This window comes from Prionailurus bengalensis, chromosome C2, assembly GCF_016509475.1.
Source record: "Prionailurus bengalensis isolate Pbe53 chromosome C2, Fcat_Pben_1.1_paternal_pri, whole genome shotgun sequence".
NCBI classification, from domain to species: Eukaryota; Metazoa; Chordata; class Mammalia; order Carnivora; family Felidae; genus Prionailurus; species Prionailurus bengalensis.
The window spans coordinates 122,945,729-122,962,104 of NC_057350.1; the positions used below are offsets into that span (position 1 = coordinate 122,945,729).

General features: G+C 42.1%; 1 protein-coding gene across 2 annotated transcripts in view; it reads right to left on the bottom strand.

Moving 5' to 3' along the window:
- Positions 1-3,935: 3,935 nt before the first annotated feature.
- The window catches only part of ZBTB38 (zinc finger and BTB domain containing 38), a 157,103-nt gene continuing 144,662 nt past the window's right edge, over positions 3,936-16,376 (bottom strand). For both annotated transcript variants that reach the window (XR_006299482.1, XR_006299483.1), the window contains one exon: positions 3,936-4,685. The gene's annotated coding sequence lies outside the window, so the exon portion shown is untranslated. The remainder of the gene's footprint in view (positions 4,686-16,376) is intronic.

Sequence of the window (16,376 nt, forward strand, 5' to 3'; positions counted from 1 at the left end):
GGGAAACCAGAGTAGACCACATAACCATACTGGGCTGAGCCTGGGCTTTGTAGAAAGCTTAGGTGCAGAGAAAAGGCAACATCTCAGAAGTCAGATGAGGAAGGAGAAGGGGAAGGAGGCAGGGTGAGGGGTTTGCAATCCTCCCCCTGGGCTGGGGCTGTGTGCGTAACAAGCAGCTGATTTGGGGCAGAGATAGCCAGGAGAGCAGAAGTTCATAGGTCGGGAACTGGTCTACTAGTGGGCTAGATTGAAACATTTTCAATTTTTTGTAAGTTGTAGGAGCAACAAAACTTTGATTTCAAAGTTGCAAGTTGTTTTCATTTTTGCTATTATGATCTAACTTCCAGGCAGCCACATCAGCCTGCAGGTGCACATGAAATCCTATTAACATCACTAACTCAAAAGTTCTTGGTCTTGCCTCCATCTTCCACTTGCCCAAATAATTTAAACTCTCCCCAATTACTTATTTCCAAGAGTGTCCAAGGGATGTTAGACTTACCATTGGTAGAATGGGGGTTTCTGGGTTTGTTAGGTCTTTCCTTTCCTGCTCTAGCTTCCCTTTGTCACTGTGTCTGCCCAGGAAGTAGCTTGAGGGACTTTCGCCACTTTATGGTGCCTGCTGTGAAAATGTCAAGGCCCAAGCCCAGAACATTGTCCTTCAGAGCTCACAAAATGCTTCTAGCGGTCAGCAAATCTGGTAAGAATGGCCACCTCTCCAGCTAGGCCCCTAAGTAGCACTGCTTGGGCTCAGAATCTCTCATAAAATCAACTCTTAGCCCTAGTCCTCATCTCTTTCCTTTGGGCCTCCAACTAGTCTAAGATGCCAGGTTGGAAACAGGAGAGTTTTATGTTATAGTTAACTCAACAGATATTCCCCACCTCCTTCTCCTTTGCAGCCTCCACTATTGAGGTCAATAAAGCTAAATATTGCTTTTCTGGTCCCTGGCAGCCAGGGTTGGTTATATGACTCAATGAGACATGAGAGGGAGTCTTCTTTGTGCTTCCAGAATAGGTTTGCTTTTCTTGTTGGGAGAATAGATGAGTCTGTTGCCACACCTTCTCCCTGTGCGCACCCCCCCCCCCCTCCACTGCCTTCTTCTTTCATTGAACATGGATACAATGCCTGGAAATGCAACAGCTGTCTTGTGACTATGGCCGAAAGAACAAGTGAATTCTTGTCCCTGAAATATTTGAGCCTCTGCAACGAGCTTTGAATTTCATTCCTCCAGGCTTCTGGTGAGAGAAAAAAAAATAGATGCCTATTTGTTTAAGGTACCATTTGTCAGTCAGTGAAGCCAAAAGCATGATCCTAGCTGTTACAAATTTGACTTTTGCACATCATGTGCTGACACTATGAAACCATCTCTTATAATCCAAGTTGTTCATTCATAAATCACCTGATGCACACTGCTCATCACTTGGTGGCTGTGCATGCCATTTGCTGCTACTGGAGGAAGGAGTCAGGTCTCCACCAAACTGGGGGGTATCTAAAGGCAGTTATTTAGGTGGCATTTTTGCTAGGATCAGGCCTGGTGGCAATCTCCCTCTGGCACTGTGTCCTGTCTCTGACTTCTTGACATGGCCCTACAGAAAAATGTAGAGGTTAAGGACAACCCAGCCCTGTATTCTAGCCCTCACAGTGTGGACCCCAATGAAAGGACAGATGCCTGAATTAACCTCCCAAGGTCAAGGGTGTTGGTAGTCTTCTCCTAGGTCACTGCTTTCCATTTAAAATTAAAACAATTTTTTAACGTTTATTCAATTTTGAGAGACAGAGAGAGACAGATCATGAGTGGGGAAGGGGCAGAGAGAGGCAGACACAGAATCCGAAGCAGGCTCCAGGCTCTGAGTTGTCAGCACAGAGCCCGACGCAGGGCTCGAACTCACAAACTGCAAGATCATGACTGGAGCCGAAGTCAGTCGCTCAACTGACTGAGCCACCCAAGTGACCCCCCCCACCCCATCTTCAATTTAAAATAGAGTGAGATTGGGGGCGCCTGGGTGGCTTATTCGGTTAAGCCTCCAACTTGGGCTCAGGTCATGATCTCACGGTTCGTGGGTTCGAGCCCCGCGTCAGGCTCTGTGCTGACAGCTCAGAGCCTGGAGCCTGCTTTGGATTCTGTGTCTCCCTCTCTCTCTCTGCCCCTAACCCACTCGCATTCTGTCTCTGTCTCTCTCAAAAATAAATAAACATCAAAAAAAAAAAAAAATAGAGGTCAGGAATGTCATGAGAGAATAAAGTCCTCTCCCCTTAAAACATTTAAAAGTAATATTTTTGTTGTTGCAAACTGTATTTTATGTAATTTTGAAGACTTTGGCATTTATTTCATAAAACTGAATTCCAGGGAAAAGACATGGATATTCAGCCACAAAAGAAATAGGAAGTTTGATAAGCTGGTGACCTATTTGAAATAATTGAGTCAATATGGCCACTAAAATGGAAGCCTCTAGTTTGCTGTGTTGTTGCTTTAAGCCACATGAGGTCATCCTTATGAGGACACTCTAGGGCTATCTGTGCAGATATGGAGGAAAGGCTGATGGAGAGGGGCCAGGAAGAGTGGAATCAAAATCCAAAGGCATTTACTACTGCATTTGAATGGAGGGCGAGATGTGCCACTATCGCTTAGCACCCTTACCCCAAATAATCCTTGTTAGTAGATGTCTTATCTGCAGCCACACCAAACAAATACTTTAGTGAAATTGCTGGGGGAAGAGGGGGGTGGCTCTGAGGATCTTCTAGTAGTGATCAAAAGACAGAGAGAAGCAATAGTTGCTCATACTGATCACACCTGAAATGTAATAGCTATTTTGTCTGGTGTGCTAGTTTGGTGTATATTTACATTAAGAGTAGAAATATATGTTAAGGCTTTTTGTGAATTTTCTGGAAACCTCCAAATGTTCAACTTAATTTTTCCATGGAGTCTGGAATTCTACAATAGGAACTCTCCTAACTTAAAGGTTTTTAGGAACCCAAAATCTATGATTTGCATAATAGTACTGTATGTATTTAGTGTGTTTAAGAATTAATATCACAGGGGCACCTGACTGGCTTAGTTGGTCAAGTGTGTGACTCTTGATCTGGGAGTCGAGTTCGAGTCCCACATTGGGTGTAGAGATTACGAAAAAAAAATAAACTTAAAAAAATTAATATTGCCAAGCTTGATGAAATGTTTAAAATGAAAAAAGCTAGGGCACCTGGGTGGCTCAGTCAGTTAAGCGTCCGACTTCAGCTCAGGTCATGATCTCATGGCCTGTGAGTTCGAGCCCTGTGTTGGGCTCTGTGCTGACAGCTCAGAGGCTGAAGCCTGCTTCGGATTCTGTGTCTCCCTCTCTCTCTGTCCCTTCCGTGCTCACACCTCTCTCTCTCTCTCTCCCCCAAAGTAAATAAACATTAAAAAAATAATAAATAATAATAAAATGAAAAAAAGCTGTCTTTCATGTAGTGTTTGGGAAGAGAAGATATAAGGAGACAACAGCTCCTCCCTCCATTTTTCTATACCAGGTCTTCTCAACTATGGCACTATTGACATTTTGGCTGGGATAATTCTCTGCTCTTGGGGACTGTCCTGTACGTTGTAGGATGTTTAGCAACATTTCTGGCCAACAGCATCTCCCAGTTGTGATAACCAAAAATGTCTCCAGACATTGCTGAGTGGCCTCTAGGAGGCATGATCACCTCCCATTGAGAATCCGTGCTGTATATGAATACATCTTCAGTAAAATGGCAGGTGTCTGTGTTTGTAAACCTGCCAAAAACTGCGATCCATGTGGTTCAGACCCTGAGTAGGTAGGGTTCAAAAAAGCAAAGTCTTGTAAGAATTCTACTTTAAAAAAATTTATTTGTTTATTTTGGGGGGGGCAGAGAGGCAGAGAGAGGGCTAGAGAGAGAATCCCAAGCAGCTCCACACTATCAGCGCAGTGCCCAACATGGGGCTCGATCTCACAATCCATGAGATCATGACCTGAGCTGAAATCAAGAGTCAGACGCTTAACCGACTGAGTCACCCAGGTGCCCCAGGAATTCCACTTTTAAATCTCAAGGAATATGAATGGGATCCAAGTATGTAATCCACAGCATCTTTCACCAAAATACTTTTCCTCTTCTCTAATATTCAACCATTCCATTCTTCACTCTCGTTCCCCACCAATAGTGTGCTCTCCCATCCACCCACTCTCTCCCTTCTTCTCCCTCTCCTACATGATGCATCTGAACACATTCATGCCCCCTGCTCTCCGTGGCCTCTTTCTCCTTGCAACCTACCTGTGTGGCTTATACCACTTCCATCCCTCTCCCCTCCCCCTGGTTGTGTGGTGGAATTCCCAAAGATCTGGTCTGGACCCTGCAAGCTCTTCTCCACAGTTGGGTGTGGGTGGATGGGAGGAACTGAGCAGCTAAGCGGCACCACATTTAGCAACGGGGAGGAGGACGGGAAGAGCTGGCGACACTCCTGAGTGTGAAGGGTTGCAGATTTTTTCAACCTCCTCACAAATGCGCAAGAGAAGATGCAGCATTTTCATGTCTCTAAAATAGTTTTTGTCTTCCTGATGAGCCTCTAACCACCGAAGGGAGAGAAAAGTATTCCGGCACACAATTTAAACAGACATTTTAGGTAAATGGTCCTCCTTAGGTAAATGCATCCTCCTTTTCTGTCTCTTCGAGATGGTGGAGTTGTGGCTAGCAGACCCTGCAGGGACAGAGAAAAGATAGGATCCTCAGGTCCATGCAGAATCTTGTGCATCTTTGTTGATTTCTGCTGTGGGTGGGTGGTCTGGACGCTTCCTGGGTTGTATCCAATCCATCTCTGGAAGTTCTGTGAGCTCTGCTGAGGCTGTAACTACAGTACCTAAGGCCTCGTCCCTCCTGCCTTGGAAGGCCTGCTTCTGCTCCCTGATGACTCAGTCTCTGCTCTGGCTGCTGCTGCAGACCCCACATCCTCCATCTGGCTCTTGCCTAGGGTGTCCACCCCCAGTCTTACTGCTGATTCACCTTTTCCTTGGCCTATGCTTGGAGGCCTGCTGGCTCTTGATTCAGCTACTTTCCAGGCCTCTTCTCTGGAGCAGATGGGAACTCCTTGGTCCAATTTATTCCATACTGGTCCTGGAGGCAGCCCAGGAAATCACATTTTGCTTCTCTCCCAGCAGAATGATGCTATGCTGTTGAGGAAGCCATTCTCGGGGTGATGCCAATCACCTGCAACGTCAGGCCCTCTCAGAGTCCCAAAGATGAAGTCTTTGGAAACCCCTAACCTTTCCCCCACCCACCTCACAAACCTCCTTGCTTTGGGTGGAACCAAGACAAGGGAGATTAGGCTCACCTCTGAGGGCTACGCTACCTTACTTCCCCTTCTTTCTTAGATAGTCCACCAGAACTGATAGGGTAGGCATTCCTCCTCCTCTTCCTCTTTACTCCAGGACTTCCCTTCGTAAGAACTCTATGATCAAGTTGGCTTTTGATATGTTAACAAGACAGAGAAGAGAATCTAGACTATCTTTTCTCCTTTACAAAGCCTAGTTTTAAGATAATCTGGCTGAAAAATTCAAAAATCTCATTTGGAAACAGACACTTAACTTTTGCTTTCTCTGTTTCTCTTTTTCTTTCTATTCCTCCTATAACAATCCTAAGCTTCCCTGAACAACTGGAAACCGCTGGAGGTATGGGGGTGGAGAGAGGTCAGCATAAGGAAATATACAAGAAAACAGCATCTTCGTCTATTTCAAAACTATATTATCACCATTATATACGTTGATAATTTTTCATGCCACATGTTATGTTCTAATGTGGTTGTTCCATTGAGGCCTGCAAGGCTGAGACCGCAGCCCTGTGGGTAGACCACATCTGTCCAGTGAATGGCCGGAAGAAGACGTAGGTCCTCAGACAGGAAACCAGACTCTGAGGGCAAATCTTAACAGAGAGAGGAGAAAGGGCTCTTTGCTATCCTTGAACTCACAGGAGCCTCAGGACTAGGACAGTTCTCCTATTTTCTCTCAATGGGGTCAGGCCAGGACTTGCAAAGGGAGACTTCTTTGTAGGGCTGAGCTTCTCTGACTCTACAATTCACAAGTTTGCTGTGCTAACATGTTTTTTTGTTGTTTTTGTTTTTGTTTTTGTTTTTTGTTTTTTGTTTTTTGTGCTAACATGGTTTTAATGGGAGGGCCAACATAGGGCTATCAACTTTTTATTCTGCAAAGCGAAATGTTAGAAACAAGCCACTGTTTATATCATCAATGTTCATTTTTTTTTTTAAAGGACCTTTAACACCTAAAAAGTTGGTGATTTTGTTTTAAGGAAGGCATCATTTATTGACAAGAGAAAAAGTCACTTCAGATGCCTGGAATGGCAGGGGGGGGAAAGGCATTGAACAGAAGCAGGAAAGGGAGATAGGCAATGTCTCGTCCGGGGTGGACTTATACTTCTTTGGCTACAGGATTTGCACAGGGACAACTGGGGAGCAAGACGGAAAGAAAGTTACAGCATGTCATGGAGAACCTGAGTGACAGAGAGTGAGAAACTAGAATGTCAGCTTTGAGAGAGCTAGAGTTTCTGACTGTGTCATGAGAAGGGAATTGCCAGGAAGAAAACCATATTTGGGAGATTGAAGTTAAAGGTTTTGTGCAGCCTCTGATGAAATTACTGCATTTTGAGAGAGCGAGAAGAAGGAAAGGCATTTTGAAGAGAAAGGATGGAACCCATCCCAGGCTTTGGCTGAAGTGTAACATTTCATGGGAGATGAACGAAGCACTTTCCCTCTATTGGTTATTTTGTCTGTTGGATACCACGGCCGGGCTGATTTTAAAGAGTGCCACAGATACTCCTGATAACTTAACAGATCTGCACAGGATAGATTTTAACATTTTAGACAATTCCCTTCTTATGGGGGGGGGGGGAGGGAGAGAGAGAGAGAGAGAGAGAGAGAGAGAATGAGTGAGGGAGGGGCAGATAGAGAGGGAAACAGAATCTGAAGCAGGCTCTGTGGCACAGAGCCTGATGTGGGGCTCAAACCCACGAACCATGAGATCATGACCTAAGCCAAAATTGGACGCTTAACCAACTGAAGCCACCCAGGCACCCTGCCCCCCGATTTTTGCATTTTTAAATTTGACTTCATTTCATCAGCTAAACTTACTATTTTCTTACCTTTTCTCTATTAAATACTAGCTTTGTTTAATGCCATTGTCTACACTTCAGATAAGAGAATCTTCTACATTAAACTGTAGTCCAATATCTGTTGCACAAGCGTTGTCAGGGAATGGAACAATTAATAAAATTACCTTGTGTGCTCTGCATGAGTCACTTGCAGACACGGACATTTGTGATAGAAATACAGTCTATAGTGATGGTGTGGTGATTTCATCAATAAAAGATTATAGAAAAGAAACTTCAGGAACCTGAAGTTCCTTAGTCATTATTGTAAACATCTGTTATTACGCTGGAAAAGAAAGCATGAACATGATAGCTAACAGAATCCTGGCCAAAGATGTTACTAATTATGCTTCATAGGGACACATATATTTTTTAAGGCTATATGTCAAACACATATGCACCCCTTGGCCTATTCGTCCATTTTAGGAGAAATTCTTATTGACTTCATATTGTTGAGTTCCCTCATCTCTTGTCAGTGGTTTTATTGTGCCAGTGTTAAAACGGGGTTGTTGGCTTGCTTATCTCTACTTCTGGACAGATTTCCAAACTCTTAAAAAAAATTTTTTTTTAACATTTATTTTTGAGAGACAGAGAGAGACAGAGCATTTCACTCTTTAATTCATTTGAAATTAATTTTACCATATGGTTGGAACCAAACTTTACATATTTCCCCCCAACAGGCAAGAATCTCAACACCATTTGTTTAATAGGCCATTTACTTTTCATTGGTTTGTATTCCTTCTTTTATTATAAACTACACAATCCTATATGTAATTACAATTTTATGACTTTCATTTCTGTTCCCTTAATCGGCCTGTCAATTACTGTGCCAATACCACACATACTTGACCACAATATCTATTTAATAACTTTTAATATCTAAGTCTTCCTCATTGCTAATTGCCTTTGGAATTTTTCTCATCTTTTCTTGTTTGCTTTTTCTTCCAGATGAACTATTAGAATCATCTGCCATTTCTCAAAATGCAATAGAATAGAATTTTGATTTTCCCCTTACATCTTATTCAACAAGTATGTACGTATGTATGTATTTTTAAAAAGATTTTATTTTTTTAAGTAATCTCTACACCCAATGTGGGTCTTAGACTTACAACCCCAAGATAAAGAGTCACATGCTCTACTGACTGAGCCAGCCAGGCACCCCTCAACAAGTATTTATTAATTGATATAAAGGAACTCATCAATGTTGACCAAATAATAACGGCAGTAACATTTGTAAGTCTATATTTCCTTATATTTGCAAAGTGCTTTAAATGTACTAGGGGCGCCTGGGTGGCTCACTGGGTTAAGTGTCTGACTTTTGATTTTGGCTCAGGTCATGATCTCACTGTCCTGAGATAGAGCCCAGCATCGGGCTCCCATGCTGAGCTTAAGATTCTCTCTCTCCTTTTCCCTCTGCCTCTCCCCCACATGTCCTCTCTCTCCCTCTCTCTCTCTATCTCTCTCAAAAAAAACCCAAAACCATATTGTTCATCAAGAAGTTTCAGAATACTTGAAAACAAGATAATTAAGGCAGGTGTAAAGAGGGGGGAAAAATCTCTTCAATGTAAACCCAGAGGGGAATAGGCTGGTTGACTATAAATAGGATTCAGAAAATCAGAAAATTGAAAGTTATATAAGAGGTCAAGGCAGAAATTGGGGAAAAGGATACATGGGCTTAGACAGTCACATACTCTAAAAGGAGACTCAGAGTATTAACAGGTACTGGGTTAACATCTCAGTGGAGGGCATTCTGGGTTCTGGGTTCATGTTCCATGGATCTGAGATAGCAGCTCTGCAACTGGGTTGGATAAACTGTCTTTGTGGAAGATAGGGAAAAAAGTTTGGGTGTGATAAAGTAAATCAACCATACTATTAAATGCTAGAGTTAAATATAAGTTGCATAATCATCATTATAATTTATATTTGTTGTTTATTCTATTGGATAAATTAAGAGATTTTAATTAAAAACTAAGATAATGTAATTAAATTTGTAAACAGAGTTTTAATGTTAAGTGAATTTGATTTCCTACATCAATAAGTTTATTTATTTTTGAGAGAGAGAGAGAAAGCATGAGAGAATGCAAATGGGGGAGGGGCAGAGAGTGAGGGGGAGACCGATGATCCAAAGCAGGCTCCATACCATCAGCACAGAGCCTGATGCAGGGCTCAAACTCATGAACCGTGAGATCATAACCTGAGCTGAAGTTGGACAGTCAATGACTGAGCCACCCAGGTGCCCGAACATCAATAAGTTTCATTTCATGTATTTATTACTTTTTGACGGATTTAGCAAGATTTTTTTTCTAGTTAATATAGTTTTAAAAGTTTTTAAAGTTTTATTTTAATTCCAGCTGGTTAATGTACAGTGTTATATCTCAGGCGTGTAATATAGTGATTCAACACTTCCATACAGCACCCGGTGCTCATCACAACAAGGGCACTCTTTAGTCCCCATCGCCTATTTCACCCATCCCCCACCCACCTCCCCTCTGGTAACCATCAGTTTGTTCTCTATAGTTAACAGTCTGTTTCTTGGTTTGCCTCTCTCTCTTTTTTTTTTTTCCTCCCTTTGCCTATTTGTTTTGTTTCTTAATTTCCACATATGAATGAAATCATATGGTATTTGTCTTTCTCTGACCTATTTGGCTTAGCATTATACTCTCTAGCTCCAGCTATGTCACTGCAAATGGCAAGATTTCATTCTTTTAAAAAAGTTTATTTTAGGGGCGCCTGGGTGGCGCAGTCGGTTAAGCGTCCGACTTCAGCCAGGTCACGATCTCGCGGTCCCTGAGTTCGAGCCCCGCGTCGGGCTCTGGGCTGATGGCTCAGAGCCTGGAGCCTGTTTCCGAATCTGTGTCTCCCTCTCTCTCTGCCCCTTGCCTGTTCATGCTCTGTCTCTCTCTGTCCCCAAAATAAATAAACGTTGAAAAAAAAAATTTTTTTTTTAAAAAGTTTATTTTAGAGAGAGAGTGAGAAGGGGAGAGGGGCAGAAGAAGAGAGAGAATCTTTAGCAGTCTCCATTCTCAGCACAGAGTCTGACAAGGGGCTTGATCCCATGACCCTGGGATCATGCCCTGAGCCAAAATTAAGGTTTGGATGCTCGATCAAGTGAGCCACCCAGGCGCCCCAACATGTCATTCTTTTTTATGGCTGGATAATATTCCATTACATATATCCAGTCATCCATTGATGGACACTTGGAATGCCTCCATATCTTGGCTATTATAAATAATGCTGCTATAAACACAGGGGTGCATGTATCCCTTTGAATTAGTGTTTTTTGGGGCACCTGAGTGACTCAGTCAGTTAAGAGTCTGACACTTGATCTCGGCTCAGGTCATGACCTCACAATTCGTGAGATCCAGCCAAGCGTTGGGCTCTGGGCTGATAGCATGGATCCTGCTTGGAATTCTCTGTCTCTCTCTTTCCCTCTCTCTGTTTCTTCCCCCCTCTCTTTCAAAAAATAAATAAACATTTGAATTAGTGTTTTGTATTCTTTGGGTAAATACCCAGTAGTGCGACTGTATAAGGCAGTTCTATTTCTAACTTTTTGAGGAAACTCCATACTGTTTTCCAGAATGGCTGCACCAGTTTGCATTCCTACCAACAGTACACTAGTGTTCCTTTTTCTCCACATCCTCAACCAACACTTGTTGTTTCTTGTGTTATTGATTTTTGCCATTCTGACAGGTGTGAGGTGATATCTCATTGTATGTGATTTGTATTTCCCTGATGGTAAGTAATAACGGACATCTTTTCATGTGTCCATTAGCCATCTGGATGTCTTCTTTGGAGAAATGTCTGTTCATGTCTTCTGCCCACTTTCTAATTGGATTATTTGTTTTTGGGGTGTTGACTTGTATAAGTTCTTTGTATATTGTGGATACTAACCCTTTATTTGATATGTCATTTGCAAATATCTTCTCCCATTCTGTGGGCTGCATTCTAGTTTTGCTGATTGGTTGGATTTAGCAAGATTTTGTTTGTTAAGTTTATAACTGTTTTATGAGGTAACTGAAACGCCTGAGAGGATTTGACACTAAATTTGTAAATGTTGTCTTAGGGGTGCCTGGGTGGCTCAGTCAGTTAAGCAGAAGGACTCTGGATTTTGGCTCAGGTCAGGATCTCATGGTTCATGGGTTCAAGCCCCATGTCGGGCCCTGTGCTGACAGTGCAGAGCTTGCTTGGAATTCTCTCTCTCCCTCCCTCTCTCTGCCCCTCCCCTGCTCACATTCGTTCTCTCTCAAAACAAATTAAAAAACTTAAAAAAAATTTTTTTTAATTCTTGTAAGAAAAATTTGTAAATGTAGTAAATGCTTAAGGGTATTTAGCTAGGTCAATTAAAAACATTTTTTAATGCTATTTTTGAGAGAGAGACAGAGTCAGAGAGTGAGCAGGGGAGGGGCAGAGAGAGGAGACACAGAATCTAAAGCAGCTCCGGGCTCTGAGCCGTCAGCACAGAGCCCGACTCAGGGCTCAGACCCGCGAACCGTGAGATCATGATCTGAGCCAAAGTCGGACACTCAACCGACTGAGCCACCCAGGTGCCCCAGGTCAATTTATAGAAATAGTTATTGTTGGGGGCGCCTGGGTGGGTCAGTCGGTTAAGCGTCCGACTTTGGCTCAGGTTGTGATCTCGAGGTCTGTGAATTCAAGCCCCACGTCGGGCTCTGTGCTGACAGCTCAGAGCCTGGAGCCTGCTTCCGATTCTGTGTCTCCCTCTCTCTCTGACCCTCCCCCTGTTCATGCTCTGTCTCTCTCTGTCTCAAAAATAAATAAACGTTAAAAAAAAAAAAAGAAATAGTTATTGTTAGGAGAATATCACCTCTCTCAAGGGTGAGAGAAAATAATTATTTTTTATACTTTCGAATGTATGTATTTATGAATAAAACAACTCTGTTTACAAGTGACTTTAAGCTTATTTTTCTAACTTAAATGAACTAAATATTGATTCAGACGCATGTCAACCTGTGTATTTCTTCCTGTGCTCCAAAATCTACTTTGCACCTTAAAAACTCAATTGTAGTAAGATACCCAACTCATCTAGGTTTTCTGGAAACTACTTTGGTTTTAAAACTGGGAATCGTGGCAAACGGGGGCAGGGGGTCACTGTTCTTGGCAGACAATCCTCTGACCTTCACAACAGCCCTGGGGCAACCCGATGTGAAACCTGTGTGCAGGGTTATTATTCCCATTAACAGAGGCAGCAACTGGGCTCAGAGAAGTTAGCATGGTTTGGCCAAGGCCATAGTTTGGTTTACAATTTATCCACCTTTCTCACGTCCTTTTTCTACTTAATGTGATTGGTTGATTTACTTCTGAGGTCTTTCCTTCCTCTCCAGTGGAGAACTTAGTTTCTTCCTTCTAGAATAAATGAGTTTTATTTTCACCTGGAGGAGTCATGGTCTAGGATTAACTTCAGCAGTAACCCCTAGAAATTCTTTTGTAGAGACATTCAGGGAGGTTGCCTTAGTCTTTGTAAGATGGGTAGAAACAAAGGTTACGAAGCTGTTCAGTGCATGGATTACGGGGCATTTTAAAAATAATTTTGTTTGTTGATTATTTAAAATATGTTACTACTTATAATTAGCTTTTTAAAAAGTTTTTATTTATTTATTTAGAGAGACAGAAATAGGATGAGTGGGGGAGGGCCAGGGAGAGAAGGGGAGAAGGAGAATCCCGAGCAGGCTCCCCACTGTCAGCATAGAGCCCAAACTGTGAGATCGTGACCTGAGTTGAAACTAAGAGCCAGATGCTTAACCAGCTAGGCCACCCAGGCACCCCAGTACTTCATTCTTTCATATGGATGAATAATATTCTGCAGTGTGGCTATACCACATTTTATTTATCTTTTCATCCGTTGATGGGCATTTGGATTGTTTATACTTTTTTGGCTATTACGAATCATGCTGACGTGAACACTGGCGTACAAGTCTGTGTGTGGATATATACTTTCGTTTCTCTTGAGTATTTACTTAGGAGTGGAATTGCTGGGTCCTCTACTAACTCTATATTCAATATTTTGAGGAACTTCCAGACTGTTTCCAAAAAGGTTGCACCACTTTACATTCCCACTAGCAATGCATAAGGGTTCCAATTTCTCTACATGATCCCTAAATCTTGTTATTACCTGTTTTGTTGTTGTTGTTGTTTTGTTTTTTCGATTATAGCCATCTAGTGGGTGTGAGGTGGTATCTCATTGCGGTTTTGATCTGCATTTCCCTGATGATTAGTGGTGTGGAGCATCTTTTCATATGCTTATTAGCCATTTGTATATTTTCTTTGGAAAAATGTCTGTGTAGATCATTGGTCCATTTAAAAAATGGGTTATGTATCTTTTTATAATTGAGTCGTAATTGCACTTTATATATTCTAGATATGTCCTTTACCAGATATATGATTTTAAAATATTTTCTACCATTCTTAGGGTTCTCTTTGCATTTTCTTGATGATATCCTTTGAATCACCGAAGTTTTTAATTTTGACAATGTCCAACTGACCTATTTTTTTTTCTTTTGCTGCTTTTGCCTTTGGTGTCATATTTAAAGTATAATTCACTTTTAAAAGTTATCATGATATGAAAATAGTATTCATTATGTGATAAGAATGAATACATGCTTTTTGTGTATATATATTTGATATAATATATTATATATTTTATATTGTAAAAATATTTTATAATTTTATACTTTTACATAATACATATATTTTGTACATGTACTAAATAATTTCAATATCTTGAATTTATATATACATACTCATTGACTAGAAATCCAGAAAACAAGGTGTGACCTTAGCAGACCATTGAAGAAGAGAGGAACTTTCTTTTTTCCATTTAGCTAGGTTACTATTTATTATTAAAGAGTACAGTTAGGGAAAGCCAAATGGAAGAGATGCTTAGGGCAAGAAATGGGGAAAAGGACATGAAGCTTGCGTGCCCTCCTTGGGCACGTGCCACTTTCCCTGCATATCCACGTTTGCCAACCTGGAAGCTCTCCAAGTTCTGTGCTTTTGGGTGTGTTTGTTTGCTCGTTGGTTTGCTAGAGAGGCATCTTCTATCTGGGGAAATTGCTAAAGAAGTTGGAGGAGGAGGGATGGGATCAAGGGGATGGATTTTATCCATGTGAATGGCAACACTGTTGTAACAAGAACAGGAAATTTGAGAAAACTTTTGTGAGCGTCTGCGATCTGAAAACAGTTTTCACCTGGAAAAGGGTTAGGCCCAGGAAGCACCACGAAGAGGTTTTCTAGAATTAAGGAGGAGAAATTCATAGCTTTACTCACAAGTACCATCAGATTTGGTGAGTTCTTTAAAACCAGAATTGGTGGAAATTTGTTTTTCTTAGGACTGGACACTAGATGTCTCAGTTACCTTGAGTCTGCAATGAGAAACGAGAAATTTATAAAAAAGGTTGGCACAGGGGCTCTTGGGTGGCTCAGTCGGTTAAGCGGCCGACTTCGGCTCGGGTCATGATCTCACGGTCTGTGAGTTCGAGCCCTGTGTCGGGGTCTGTGCTGACAGCTCAGAGCCCGGAGCCTGTTTCAGATTCTGTGTCTCCCTCTCTCTGACCCTCCCCCATTCATGCTCTGTCTCTCTCTGTCTCAAAAATAAATAAACGTTAAAAAAAAAAGGTTGGCACAGGAACTGTGCTATTTAATCTTGTATATGATGTAGCTTTTTATCTGGGGTATTGGAATTTCATTTCAATTAAACTTTTTTTTTGAAACCTGGCTACAGATAGTTGTTACCTTTGAAATTCTTAACTAAGAACTCATTAAAATATCGGTAATGTACTGTAATTTCCTGGATGAGGAAATGAAATGAAAGATATTTAAAGATCTGTTGAGAGACTTAGATGAAAGTGGAATTGGAAATCAGGGTAGAACCAGAAATTACCAGCTCCCTACATCGTCCTCTAGAAAGCAGTTATTTCCACTGAGTAATGTACAAGATCTTTGTTAATAGAAAAAAAGAAAATGCTCTAGATGAGACAGATATATTTAACAGACGTATGAATGATGTGGAGAGAGAAGCACTGGATTAGGAGCCCAAAGATGTGATTTTTTAAGAGTTAAATCACTGCTTTTATGTTCCAAGATGCCATTCAAATTCCCTCCATCTGGGCCTTGTTTTCCTCCAGCCTCTAGAGAGTTCAACATTCTTTTCCTGGAGGAAGAACTCAAGAACCAATGGAATTCTCATGGCCAATATACAACTTACTATTGTTTTTGGGAATGACAAGGGTCAAGAAAGGCATATCCATTAAACTATAAAACGTTTGTCTATGTGTCCCTGAAATTATCTTCAGTGCCTCTAATGGTACACATTTCCTGCTCTTGGGGGAAGTGGGCTCCAATTATTGCAGGCAAATGTGGAGACAAGGAGAAAGGATGAGGGTAGCAAAACGCTGAAGAAGGTAGAAAAGAGGCCAAGAGAGCCCATGAGAATGATTATGATCCAGCATACATCAGTTCTTTCACTCAGTCGGTCCCAGGCACTCCTCCCAAACCTGGGAGGGAGGGAAAAGAGTGCCACCATGTGGACTCAGCGTGATCCCTGGGAGTGAACTGATCACAACAGGTACAACTCACTCTCTGGCCCTCTGGCCCTGCCATTTCTCTCCTGCTCATTCACATATGCTAATCCTGATCTCCCTCTCTGACACACACACACACACACACACACACACACACTACATCCAGGGTAGCCTTGGTCCTGCCCGCATAACTGCAGAGAGAGGGTGGGAATAAAAGGCTAATTGTTAGTACATGAGCCTCTTAGGTGACATTTTTGCTACTTCCTGGGAAATCACCCCTTGCCCTCGGTCTCTGGCCCTCCCAGGGTCATTGCCCACCCCCACATGCCTCCCTCACAGAGTCATTTATCCAGGCTCATGTGGGTGTGCTCTTGAGGTGGAGCTAGCAAGGGAAGCTGAAGGGTACTCAGTCCTGGTCCCAGACTGCTGAGTTTCACTAAGAAGGAACAAGTGATGGCTGTTCTGCCAGGCCACACAATGAGCCGCTTTCTCCGAGAGCCATGACCTTTACCCAGGAAGAGGCCGACACACTTATCAAGTCTCTACATTTGCTGGAGAGAATCTGTGGTAAACAGAGCAAGAAGGCCTTCATTGTCACCGATAGCCTGTAGAAGCTACTAGAGCTTTATATGCAGGGCCCTTGGTTGCCTGGTCAATGACTATCATCAAATTTTACTGTGGAAATGGATTATTTAAAG